We start from the raw sequence: 14342 nt of genomic DNA on the forward strand, positions 1-14342 counted from the left end.
CTGGAGCTATCAAGCATTACTACATAACAGCTGAACACCGCAGTGCATTCCTGGGACAGTTAAGGGAGATGGTGCAAGGCAACAAATCAGAGCTTTGTCATACGGAGCTACAGCGGCTAAGAATCCAGAAAGATGAGGAAGCAATTTCAGCAGTGGTTAACCTCATACGTGAATGGGTCAACTCATTTGCAGAGAAGCAGGACCTCATTAGCATCTCTACAGCAAAGGCAGCCCCCAAGGACATTGCCTCCGACCTGATGAAGGCATATGAGATTGGTGAGCAATGTTATGCAACGTTCAAGGATGAGAGACTAGAGAAAGACCCACCAGCAAAGAAATTCCATGATCCAATGAAAACCAACAAGCTGAAAACATTCAGTGATATGTTTAAGAAGAAAGAAGTGAATTCAAATGGGAGAGCGATCATCTTGAAAGCAGACAGGTCTTTGTTTGGACGCATCATAGTGATGGCACAAGGGCGCAGTCTACGTATGGAGGATAACCTTTCTCATCCCCTTGTACCATTGCCCTGGGCCCTGTCCACACCAGAAGGATTGCTGAGAAAGACAAATAAGGCGACTTTAGCCACAACCTTGCAGAAAAATGTTCCAGTAGAAGAGCAACTCCCAGGAAACTCTGCTACAGTGGTTGATGAAATGAACTTGGTCCAAAGAGTGAAAGGTGATCAAGTTACTTTCAGAGATGTTGCCACAACAATTCTGGGTATGGCTCTGAGGGAAGGCAGTCGGAGTAGCAGAATAGATGTTGTGTTCGACACATACAAGGAGAACTATCAAGAATAGTGAGAGATCCCTACGGGGTGAAGAAACTGGTCATGAGTTGCATGGTATCACAGGAACACAGATGGTGAGGCAGTGGAGGAGCTTCCTAACTAAAGTCAGTCACAAAAATAGTCTCATTAGCTTCATAGTCCATGAATGGAGGAAGGAGGAGTACAGAGCAAAGCTACAGGAGAAGATTCTGTTTGCAACTGTGAATGACAAATGTTACAGAATCACATCTCAAGACAGTGAGGAGGTGTCAGCTCTTCAGTGTCAACAAGAAGAAGTAGATGGCCGCCTACTTCTCCATGCTTCCCATGAAACATAAGAGGAATACCAATCTGTAGTGATCTGCTCAGAAGACACAGATGTCTTTATCATGTCTTTAGCATTTTGTGACAAGATTGAGGCCCCATTATTCCAGAAGTGTGGCACTAGAACCCGTACAAGGCTTGTAAACATCAGGAAGGTTGCTGCCACTGTTGGTATAGAGGTTTGTAGGGCTCTCATCGGGTTGCACGCATATACAGGATGTGACACTGTAAGCGCTTTTGGAGGCAAAGGGAAGACAAGTGCCCTAAAACTTCTGGCCAGCAACAGGAAAACTCAGGACACATTCTTAGAGTTGGGTCAGGAATGGGACCTCTCCCCAGAACTGATGGACAAACTGGAGGCATTTAGATGTCTCCTGTATGCCTCAAAAGCATCGACCACCAAGGTCAATGAGCTCAGGTATCACCTTTTCTTTGCCAAAAAAGGTGAAATCGAAAGTCATCAACTCCCACCGTGCAAGGACTGCTTAACAAAACATGCACAGCGAGCCAACTACCAGGCTGGTATATGGAGAAGATGTTTGGAGAAGGACGCACAAGTGCCAAGCCCTGTTGGCAGAGGATGGAAGATGGAGAGAGAAGAGGAAGCTGAACAGTTGGTGGTGCACTGGATGGAAGGCCAGCCAGCACCCGATGCCATCCTGGATCTACTGGCCTGTAACTGTCCAAAACAATGTTCACTCCCAAGATGTATGTGTGTTGCAAATGGCCTCAGGTGTACTGACATGTGTAGACTGGCAGACTGTGAAAACCAGGCATCCACCTCAGAGAGTGTGGAACGTTCAGATGAAGATGTGGAAGATGTAGAAGACTTGGAAAATTATTATGATTATTAATAGGTTATGAAAGTACATAAACAAAGTATGGAAAGCAGTTTTTGATTAAATATATTCATTTTACAACCAAATGGGGCCTAGGTTATGGCTGTGTGGAACCCCACATTTGAATTATTGTACTGTAATTCTGTATGCTATGACAAAAGCTTAAGATTGCTTTGATTTGATACAACAATATGGAAAATATCATGACATTGAGAAAACTCCAGAAATCTCTCCAAATGAGGTTTTTTACCTTTTGGGGGGTGGGGTAACATTTTCTGCTGTACTGATGTTAATATGGAATATTTACAAAAAGTGATTACTTATTTGAAGTAATAAAGCTGCCACTGGTGCAATGCTATCACATTTTTTCTAACTCTAGAGGTGTATACCTCGCCAAAAATCAGTATGAGCATTATTCCCCTCAGATGGTACCGACCAACCCTACTGGCTCACGGACTGAAGGAACATTGCAGAAAATCTTTCCTACCAAATGCAATAATCATATACAACAGTTCATCTCTATGCAACAGGAGAACACACATCATACTACAATAGTCTCTGCTTTATTATTTTGTACATTATTATTGTGCATTATTACAATAGACAATAGACAATAGGTGCAGGAGTAGGCCATTCGGCCCTTCGAGCCAGCACCGCCATTCACTGTGATCATGGCTGATCATCCACAATCAATACCCCGTTCCTGCCTTCTCCCCATATCCCTTGACTCCGCTATCATTAAGAGCTCTATCTAACACTTTCTTGAAAGCATCCAGAGAATTGGCCTCCACTGCCTTCTGAGGCAGAGCATTCCATAGATCCACAACTCTCTGGGTGAAAAAGTTTTTCCTCAACTCCGTTCTCAATGGCCTACCCCTTATTCTCAAATTGTGGCCTTTGGTTCTTGGCTCCCCCAACATCAGGAACATGTTTCCTGCCTCTAGCGTGTCCAATCCCTTAATAATCTTATATGTTTCAATCAGATCCCCTCTCATCCTCCTAAATTCCAGTGTATACAAGCTCAGTCACTTCAATCTTTCAACATATGACAGTCCCACCATCCCGGGAATTAACTGCGTGAACCTACGCTGCACTATTACATTATTATTGTATATATTATTATTCTGTACTTTACTATTAGTTAAGTCTGTACACTGCTAAGTGTGTTTTTAAATGTTGCTGCTGTAATGAAAGAATTCCCCATTCAGGATCAATAAAGTACTTCTTCTTATTATTATTATTATCATCAGTCTTCTTAGTGACCTCATCAAAAATCTTAATCAAATTAGTTGGGCAAGATGTCCCACAGAAAGAGCCCTGCTGACTATCCTTGATCAGTCCCTACGTTTCCAAATGTACATGAATCCAATCCCTTAGAATGTTCCTCAATAATTTCCATACCACTGATGTGAAATTCACAGACTGCTGGAAGTCCAGTGCTGGAAGACAGCATTGACTCAATAGGCCAAAATTCTTTTCAAATATTAAAATATTTTTGATTGATTGCAGGTGAGTACAAAAACACTTTCTAACACAGAAGCACCTTGTATAACTGTGTTCACTCTGATCATACAGGGAATTAATTCTGGAGAATTCATGGCACCTGGGGGTAACAGACACTGACAGAAGAGGGTGCTAAAGTACTTCTAAAATCATGAATCTGTTTGGAAATGGAGAACCTCTTGAATTACTGATTTGTGTTATTCAGGCTGCATAGTGTTGCTGTTCCGGAGACTGGTCCAGGCTGTTTGTAGATTGCCCATTCTACATGTGATGGTCTGGCTTGCTGTCAGATGCTTTTGTTTCTTCCCACATTTCAATGAAGAACAAAGAGGCTAATAGGTTATGGTACATTCCCCCTTCGTGCAGGCATGTGGCAACAAGAACCAGAAGGCTGTTGACAGGAGATGTGACTGAGAATAACTATGGGGTAAAGGGAAATAAGGAGATCAGGACTGGGACCGCTGGAGGACAGCACAGACTTGATGTGTCAAAATTCTTTTCATGAAAATTAATTTGTGACAGTTATGTAGATGTCAGGGGCACTCAAGAGCAGTATAGACATAGCTATACTGAAATGAGGCACAACATCATAAAAAAGGTCTGGGAAGCAGAAGAAATACCCAAGGACTGGAGAACAGGACATCTAGTTAAAATCCCTAAGAAAGGAGATATCCAGGAATGCAAAAACTACAGAGGGATAATGTTGCTTTCAGTGCCAGGGAAAGTTCTGAGCAGAATCATTTTAGAGAGATTGGAAAATGCAGTGGATGAGAAGCTTAGAGATGAACAAGCAGGATTTCAATAAAACAGGTCTTGCTCTGATCAGATTACAACTCTAAGGATTATCATTGAACAGTCGCTGGAATGGAACACATCACCGTACATTAATTTTGTAGATTATGAAAAAGCATTTTTACTAAATGGTCCCCTTTGTCTCTATCATTGATTGGCCGTATTAATGCTTTAAAATGATTATTTTACCCAAATTTTTATATTTATTTCAAGCAATACCGATTTTTATTCCTAAATCTTTTTTTGATATTATTGACTCTAAAATTTCTTCTTACATATGGCAAAATAGAAATCCCAGATTAGGTAAAAAATACTTACAGAAATCTAAGAAAGAGGGTAGTTTGACATTGCCTGTCCTAAGATTTTACTACTGGGCAATTAATATCCGATACTTAATATTTTGGACACAAGATTGGAATATAACTCCAAGCCCACATTGGGTAACCTTGAAGGCCATTCTGTACAAGGGTCTTCTTTAGCCTCCATTTTAGGAACTTCATTGCCTTTTGCACTATCTAAATTGAATAAACAAATTTTCAACCCTATAGTTAAACATACATTGCGAATATGGTTTCAATTTCGTAAATTTTTTGGCCTGAATGAGTTTATGTTATCAAGTCCTATTATATCTAATTTTTTTTTCCAACCTTCGGTAATGGACCAAGCCTTTTTGATATGGAAAACGAAAGGCATAATATGTTTTCGTGATTTATTTTTGGATAACTGCTTTGTGTCTTTTGAGCAGTTAACTGAGAAATTTGATTTGCCTAGATCCCATTTTTTTAGATACTTACAAATAAGAAATTTTTTAAATATTACATTGCCTACCTTTCCGACTTCTAATCCTTCTGGCTCTTTTGATAAAATTTTAGGTTTTAATCCTTTGCAGAAGGGATTAATAGCAATAATTTATGATATAATTATGAAATTACAGCCAGATATATCTGATAAAATTAAAAATGAATGGGAAAGGGAACTTCAATTTTCCCTACCTACAGAGAAATGGGATAAAATTTTTCATTTAGTTAGTACTTCTTCTATATGTGCTAAACATACTTTAATACAATTTAAAGTAGTACACAGAGCTCATATGTCCAAAGATAAACTAGCTCATTTTTATTCCCATATAAACCCTACCTGTGATAGATGTCACTCTGAAGTGGCTTCTTTAACTCATATGTCTTGGTCCTGTCCTCTTTTGGAAAAATATTGGAAAGACATTTTTGATATTATTTCAACAGTTCTATGCTTCGATTTAAAACCCCATTCTATTACGGCAATCTTTGGATTGCCAATGGTAGAACATAGATCTTTGTCTTCTTCAGCCAGTCGAGTGATAGCTTTTGTTACTTTAATGGCGAGAAGATCTATTTTGTTGAAATGGAAGGAAACTAATCCTCCAACTACATTCCAATGGTTTTCTCAAACCATATTAAGTTTAAATTTAGAAAAAATTAGAAGTGATATTTTTGACCCTTCGGTTAAATTTGAAGAAACTTGGAAACCTTTTATGGAACATTTTCATATGATGTAATTTGACCTTTCCGAATCTTTTTTCTAAACTTGAATTATATGATGAGAGGAGCGGAGTTAACAACATTATTGAACGTGTCCGATACAAGCTGTTGGTCTAGCCCTGTTTTGTTTTTTTTTTCTTGGGGGATTTTTTCTCTTTTTCTTTTGGGGTTTTTTTGGTTTATGTATTTTTTTTCTTTTTATTTCTTTTTTAATATTTAATTTCATTATGAGTTTGGAAGTCTTTTATATCTATGTTACTTAAAATTCATTTTATATATGCTGATGAACATTTTTCCATTCTCTTTGTACCAACTTTGTTATTGAGTTTATAATTTTGAAAAATTAATAAAAAGATTTAAAAAGAAAGAAAGAAAAAGCATTTGACAGCCTGGACAGGGAGACATTGTGGAAACTAATGAGGCATTTTGGGATTCCAGAGAAGTTAACTAACTTGGTGAAGAAGATCTATGCAGATATGGAAAGTAGAGTAATCCATATAGGTCAGTTGTCAGATACTTTCAAGGTGAACACTAGGTTAAGACAGGGATGCTTACTGTCCCCTTTTCTCTTCCTGCTGGCGGTGGACTGGATTATGAAGCAAACAACAGATGGCAAGAAGAATGGAATACAGTGGACATTGTTCAGACAGCTAGATGATCTTGACTTTGCTGATGATTTGGCACCACTGTCACACAGCCATGCCCAGATGCAAAAGAAAACAGATCTTCTAGACTCCACATCGCAGAAAACAGGGCTACACATCCATGTAGGGAAAACAAAATTACTAAAAGTAAATGCAGGAAACAACACAGTTATCCTGAGAAATGCTCCTCTAGAAGAAGTTGAGTCATTTGTCTATCTGGGAAGCATTGTCAACAAGGAAAGAGGGACAGATGAGGATGTAAAGAACAGGATCCAAAAAGCCAGAGCAGCCTTCATAATACTACGTCCAGTTTGGACGGCAAAAGAATTAAGGTTAAGAACCAAACTGAGAACCTTCAACTCAAATGTCAAATCTGTCCCCTTATATGGCTCTGAAACTTGGAGACTGACATCAGAAGCAATCAGAAAAATCCAGACCTTCATCAACAAATGCTTGCAAGAGATTTTAGGGCTAACATGGACAGATTATGTGAACAATACAGAATTATGGCAAAGGACCAACCAGACACAAATTGAGGCAGAGATCAAGAGAAGGAAGTGGTGCTGGGTAGGACACACGTTGAGGAAACCCCCATATAGTATCACCGGACAAGCTTTCACATGGAATCCTCAGGGCAAGCAAAATCGAGGTAGGTCCAAGTCCACATGGAGGACGGAAGTGTTAACCGACGCCAGGAGAGTGGGAATGACATGGTCACAGCTGGAGAGATATGCACAAGACGGGTTGATCTGGAAAGAGGTTGTTGATGGCCTATGCTCACTAGCAAGTTGAAAGGCAGAAGAAGAAGATGTAGATGTACCACCCAGTCAGGTCCTGAGTGAAAAAGTAATAGCATCATACTTAGGTGAGACTCAAGGAAATTAACCTCTGTCACCACCCTGGTAGTGTTGTAACCCCAGGGTAGTGAGGGATAGATGAAAATCAGTCAGGAATCCGGACCCTGGTGGAATTTTTTACTTGTATCTTCATTGATAAAAAGCTTCAATGCCACTTGATTCTGATGAAATTTAACAGTTTCTCAGACACAACTTGACCAAGTGAGTATCTGAATTAGATTGGATTGGATTTGGTTTATTATTGTCACATGTACTGATGTACAGTGGAAAACAAATCTTGCATACTGTTTATACAGATCAGATCATTACGGAGTGCATAGAGGCAGTACAAAGTAAATCAATAACGGATGCAGAATAAAGTGTAACAGCTACAGAGAAAGTGCAGTGCAGGTAAGCGACAAAGTGCAAGATCATAATGAAGTATATTGCAGTCTTTCTTATCATCCCAGGAAACTATTCGATAGTCTTATAACAGCAGTATTAAAGTTGTGCTTGAGTCTGGTGGCATGTGCTTTCAGACATTTGTATCTACTGCCCAATGGGAGAGGGGCGAAGAGAGAATGCCACACACAAAATATTGCAGGAACTCAGCAGGTCAAGCAGCATCTATGGAGAGGAATGAAGAGTCAACATTTCGGGCCAAGATCCTTTATTAGGACTTGATCGGAAATGTCGACTCTTTATTCTTCTCCATAGATGCTGCCTGACCTCCAACGTTTTGTGTGTGTTACTCTGGATCCCCAGCATCTGCAGAATTTCTTGTGTTTTTGAGAAGAGAGATTGTCCAAGGTGTGGAGTTTTTTTTATTATGTTGACTGCATCACTTAGCAGCTTAGACAAACTCCATGGAGGGGAGGCTGGTTCCTGTGATGGACTGAACTGCATCCACAACTTTCCACTATTTTCTGTTCTATTTCATATTTCCAGCCTTTGCTCCTGGACGTTTAAGTTAGTTGTGATTCCCATCAGGAAGTAATTCCTATAAAGGAATTTTAAAAGAGGTAGCCTTAACAAGTAGACTGAAAGTTCTGATATTGATCTGAGAACCAGATTCAAATGAATGAGTACTTAGAAAAAACAGTGAAGTTCATTCCTTTTTACGGGTGAATGCAACTTAAATTTCCTTCAGTATGGTGTACGAGTAAGCTCAGCTGATGTTACTCATTTGTACTGATTGCTAAATCTGGGTTTTTCCTGGAATGCTGCACACTGCAACACCAATTGTCCATTGTGCAGGCCAGCAAAAGAAAATAATCCAATGTCAATATTATGAAATCAATGCAGCAAATTCCAGAGATACACAAATGAATTAGGCAGCAGCTTTAGAGGAGTAGTGTTAACATTTCAGGCCAATATCCTTTCTGAAAGACAAAAAGGTAGGAAGGAAAAGAAAGATCTTTTGATTTTACTTCAGTACTTTTCTCATTATAAAGTTCTGCCTTTTGCGACGGAACAGTTACTAACCTCCACCCTAGCACTGATTGTGCTTTTCTTTCCTCACAGCCCGAGCTCTGGACTTGATTAAATATATTCACCTTTGACATCCTGCTCTTCAAATGAAAGGGCAGTGAGTAGAAGCATTAAATCTGTTTCTCTTGCTGCAGGAGGCCTTGGCATCTCCTCCATCTACATGACCGGTGAATCATCAAGCAGATCAGATCTTGTTTTATCGCCAGTTGCATCATCCACCGGAGTTTTGCCTCAACAGCAGATGACCTGCCAAACTTATCAATGCACAAAGTAGGTTTGTTGAAAATATCCCAGTATATATTCTGTTGGCGATTTTAGATTGGGTTACGGAACGATGAGACATGAGTCCAGGTTGGAATTTTTTTTAAACTACTCATTTCCCAGGATCTGGGCACCTTCAGCATTTACCATCCATCCTTAACTGCCCTTGAATAGATGATGCCTCAAATCAATGCACACCTCCTGGGTAAATGACTGCCACACCCCACTCAGTGGGGAATTGCAGGATTTAAACTCAGTGTAGATAAAGGACAGGCGATATATTAACAAGTGAGGATGGTGTACAACTTGGAAGACCATGAGGAGGTGATGGAGTTCCCAAGTGCCTGCTACCATAGTCATAAAGCTGGCCAGCATCGAAACAGGACCTCAAGCCTACCACATCAATGCTCACCTTTTAGTCCATCTAGTCTAATCCCATTTGCCTGCATCAGGTCCATATCCTCCTATACCTGACCTATTCAAATCCTGTCAAAATGTCTTTTAAATACAGTAATTATATACCACCTCTTTTGGCAACTCATTCCAGATACCAACTTCTCACAGTGTAGAAAACGTTCCCCTTAAAACTCCTTCCTCTCAACATAAATCTACTTGTTTTTGATACCCCCACCAGGGGAAAAGATTCTAACTATCCTATCTATGCTCTAATAGTTTTATGTATTTCTTTCAAGTCACCCCTCAGCATCCTTCACTCCAATGAAAAGAAACCCAGTCTGTCCAATCTCTCTCCAAAACTAGATTGTTCCATTCCAGGTAGCATTCTGGTGAATCTCTTCTGTTTTCCCCAGCATGATCACATCTTTCCAGTAGTGGAATGACCAGTACTGTGCCCAAAACTCCAAGAGTGGTCTTACCAGTGTGTTGTAAAGATGCAATTTAAAGTCTTAACTTTAGTATTCCATGTCCTGACCTATGAAGCCAAATATGCCATTTGCTTTATTCACCACTCTATCTACCCATATTATTGACTTGAAACCCTAACTCCCTCTGGCCTGGTATGGAGCAGCCACTGCACAGGATCAGAGAAAGCCGCAGAGGGTTGTAAACTTAGCCAGCTCCAACATGGACACTCCAACGTCAGGGTGGACGCCTCAGAAAGACAACATCCGTCATAAAGCACTCCCACTCAGGACATGCCCTTTTCTCAACTCTACCACTGGAGAGGAGGCATAGAAGCCTGAAGACACACACTCAACATTTAGGAACAACGTTTTCTCCCCTGCCATCAGATTTCATAATGGACAATGAACCCATAAACACTACCTCACTATTTTTGCACTACTTACTTAACTTCTTACATACATAATTCTCATTGTAATTTATAGTATATTTTATTTATTGCACTGTACTGCTGTCACAGAACAACAAATTTCACAACATATGTCAGTGATAATAAACCTGATTTTGATTCTCATTCATTAACATGCACCCTATCATTTGTACAAAATGCCCGACCCTCATTTACCCTTCTCCCTTTGTGATGATACAGGTTCTGCTTTGGATGTGCTGTTGGACTGGTCTGGTTTAGCATTGTGTAGATGGCATCATCTGATGCCACCCTGCATTGGTGGTGGAGGGAATGAAAATCTTGGATGATTGATGTGCTGCTAATCAATACTGAGCAGAGGATGACATACCTAGACAAACAGATCTGCAGTTCTACACTGCTGTGTCCCCAGACATTCCTGAGCTTAAGACTCTGTTTGTCATTTTTAGAACCCACAATCCGTTGGCTTATTTTGCCAGTTTATCACCAGCTCAGCTGCAACTGATAGCATGACATAATTAAGGTAATTGAGTTATGGTTTGTAAAGACAATGGGGCTTGCGAAGAGCGAATTCATTCCATATTATCGTGAAATCCAGTACAAAGGAACATCAAATTAATGGCAATCATGAAATTGAGGGGGGTCCAATGAAGTGGGAAGGCAAGATTTAATGCACTTCATGACCAGCTGTGCAAGGTTCTTCTTTACTATTGAAGCTATTGCCCCTCCTTCTCATTTCCCATTCCTTCTCCCTCACTCACCTTATCTCTGCACCTGCCCATCACCTCTGGCGCTCCACCCACTTTTCTTTCTTCCATGGCCTTCTGTCCTCTCCTATCAGATTCCCCCTTCTCCAGCCCTGTAGCTCTTCCACCAATCAACTTCCCTGCTCCTTACTTCCTCCATCCCCCTTTCCTAGTTTCACCTATCACCTTGTGCTTCTTCCTCTCCTCCCCCCCCCCCACTCCCACCTTCTGACTCCTCATCTTTTATTCTCCAGACATCTCAGCCTGAAATATCAACTATACTCTCTTCTATAGAAGCTGCCTGCCCTGCTGGGTTCCTCCAGGATTTTATGTGTGTTACAGAATACTTGTTTTTATCTTTTAATAATAGTGTTAAATTATTTTATATGATGTTTAATAGTGATAATTAGTATGTGATATATGTACTGTGTTTTGCACCTTAGTTTCCCTGTATACATGTGTATGATTGAATGACAATAAACTTAAACTCGAATTTGAAATTCAGAAATGCCTTCACATGAAAGGTGGTGCATAATTTGATTTCTCTCTCTTTCTTTTTCAATATTTTTATTGATTTCTATATAGAAGAATACAGAGTTCAAGAGAATACATATTATAAAACAAAAGACAAAATATAATAATACCAGATACAATATATTGAACCATATTAACGATCTCCTTACTCTATATTCATATGGATGAGATTAATTTGTATATTAGAATATAAACAATTTTACTTAAAAAAAAATCTACACCCACTACCGAAGTCGAAGCTGTTCGGGAAAAAAAAGAAAAAAAAACATCAGATAATATAATATACTATTAACTAACTTCTGTACTTTAACAAAAAGTCAAAGATGAAAATAATTTAAAAACAGCCCCCACAAATTTTGAAAATCTTGGTTAGATTCAGAAATTGAACAACGAATCTTTTCTAAATTTAGGCATGCCATAACATCCCATAACCACTGAGCATGATTAGGCGGACAGCATCCTTCCATTTAAACAAAAGCGCCCTCCTCGCCATAAGACAGATAAAAGCCAGAATGTGCAGATCAGATGTCTGCAAGATGATATCTTTCCTTCCAACAATACCAATTTCTCTTTCTGAAATAGGTCTATGAAAAAAGTCCTGCCAAAGTATCATGGCCCGAAACGTCGACTGTACTTTTTTCCATAGATGCTGCCTGGCCTGCTGAGTTCCTTCAGTATTTTGTATCTGTTGTTCGGATTTCCAGCATCTGCAGATTCTCTCGTTTGTGAAAATGTACAAATGCCTGACCAGTCAAGGTTCTCACTTTTTATTCTTGTTAGATGGTGTCATACAGAGGAGAAAAAGAACAATTGGTGTTGTGAATGGATCAGTCTAGACCAGTGATGGAACAGGTTTGAAGAGTTTGTACTTCTGTCTTCCTCTAGCTTTGTGCTGCAGTTTTTGAGAAAGATAAAGCATTTCCTGGAAGAGCTTGCAGGGTCCAAACAGTCTGATGATAGCTGTCTGACATCATTCAACCTAGCAGTGTGTAGGAGCTTGTGCTATTGGTCAGAAGGGGCAGACTAGTGAAACTGTGTGGTTTACCTTCCAGGCGTTAGTGTTGGCCCATCCTGATGGACTTGTTGTGGGATCACCAACTCACAGTTTCCCACCTCCTGCTGTCTTGTCTATGCTGAGAGTTAGCAGAATGTCAGACAACGGGAAGCTGAACTGGGGTGGATACGACACACAGGTTAGTTCCAGACCCTTCCTTCATGTTCTAATGTATGTGGGAAGCTCTTTGTTGGACCTGTTGTACTCATGCTGTATAACATCTCTGCAGCTTTTAAAGGAGCAGGAGTGACAATGAAGCTGTATTTGCTGAATTCCAATTTCATCTGATTTAATCCTCTGAATATTGAACTGATTCTGGTTTGTACCCTGCAGGAAGAAGGCAACTGTCCATTCACATCTCTCCACCGTATCTGGAGGAAGTGGGGACTACCTTGGATTATCTCTGTGGTGCATTGAGGTGATTGCTGGACATTGCCCAGATCTCAGAAATGTAAAGGAGGCTAACAATCACTGCAGCTGGGTAGACCAATGAGAATCGTGTAGCTTTGATGTCCGAATCTTAAATCAGACAAAGGCTTAACCCATGCTCCAAAGAGAGGCATATCATAGAGCAAAAATTAGTGGGAAGTTCAAGGATTGAGGAGCTTTTAAAAACCAACAGAAGGCAACGAAAAAGGTCATTAAGAGGGTAAAGATGGAATATGAAAGTAAGCTAGCCAATAATATTAATGAGAATACCAAATGTTTCTTTAGATACGTGAAGTGTAAAAGAGAGGCAAGAGTGGATATCAGAAAACAATGCTGGAGAGGTAGTAATGGGGGACAATAAAATGGCAGAAGAACTGAGCAAGTATTTTGCATTAGTCTTCATTGTGGAAGACACTAGCAGTATGGTGGAAGTTCCAGGTGTCAGGGGTCATGAAGTGTGTGAAATCACCACTACTAGACAGAAGGTTCTTGGGAAACTGAAAGATCTGAAGGTTAAAAAAAAATCTGAGTGTAAACCCTACACCCCAGGGTTCTGAAAGAGGTGACTGAAGAGATTGTGGAGGCATCAGTAATGATCTTTCAAGAATCACTAGATTCTGGAGTGGTTCCAGAAGACTGCAAATGTCATTCCACTCTTCAAGAAGGGAGAGAGGCAGAATGAAGGAAACTATAGGCCAGTTAGTCTGATCTTAGTGGTTGGGAAGATGTTGGAGTCAATTAGTAAGGATGAGGTCTCAGGGTACTTGAAAGCACATGATAAAATAGGCCATAGTCAGCATGGTTTCCTCAAGGGAAAATCTTGCCTGACAAATCTGTTGGAATTCTTTGAAATAACACGCAGGATAGACAAAGGTGGTTTGGTTGATGTGTACTTAGATTTTCCGGCGGCCTTTTACAAGGTGCCACAAGTGAGGCTGCTTAACAAGCTACGATCCCAGGGTATTACAGAAAAGATTCCAGCATAGATAAAGCAGTGGCTAATTGGCAGGAGCCAATAAGTGGGAATAAAGGCAGCCTTTTCTGGTTGGCTGCCAGTGACTAGTGGTATTCCACAGGGGTCTGTGTTGGAACCAGTTCTTTTTACATTATATGTCAGTGATTTGGATGATGGAATTCATGGCTTTTTTTTTTACAAAGTTTGCAGATGATATGAAGATGGGTGGAGGTGAAAGTAGTTTTGAGGAAATAGAAAGGCTACAGAAGGACTTAGATTAGGAGAATGGGCAAAGAAATGGCAGATGGAATACAGTGTCAGGGAGTGTATGCCCATGCACTTCAGTAGAAGAAATCA

This window comes from Mobula hypostoma, chromosome 11 (assembly GCF_963921235.1).
Source record: "Mobula hypostoma chromosome 11, sMobHyp1.1, whole genome shotgun sequence".
In the NCBI taxonomy this organism is placed as follows: Eukaryota; Metazoa; Chordata; class Chondrichthyes; order Myliobatiformes; family Myliobatidae; genus Mobula; species Mobula hypostoma.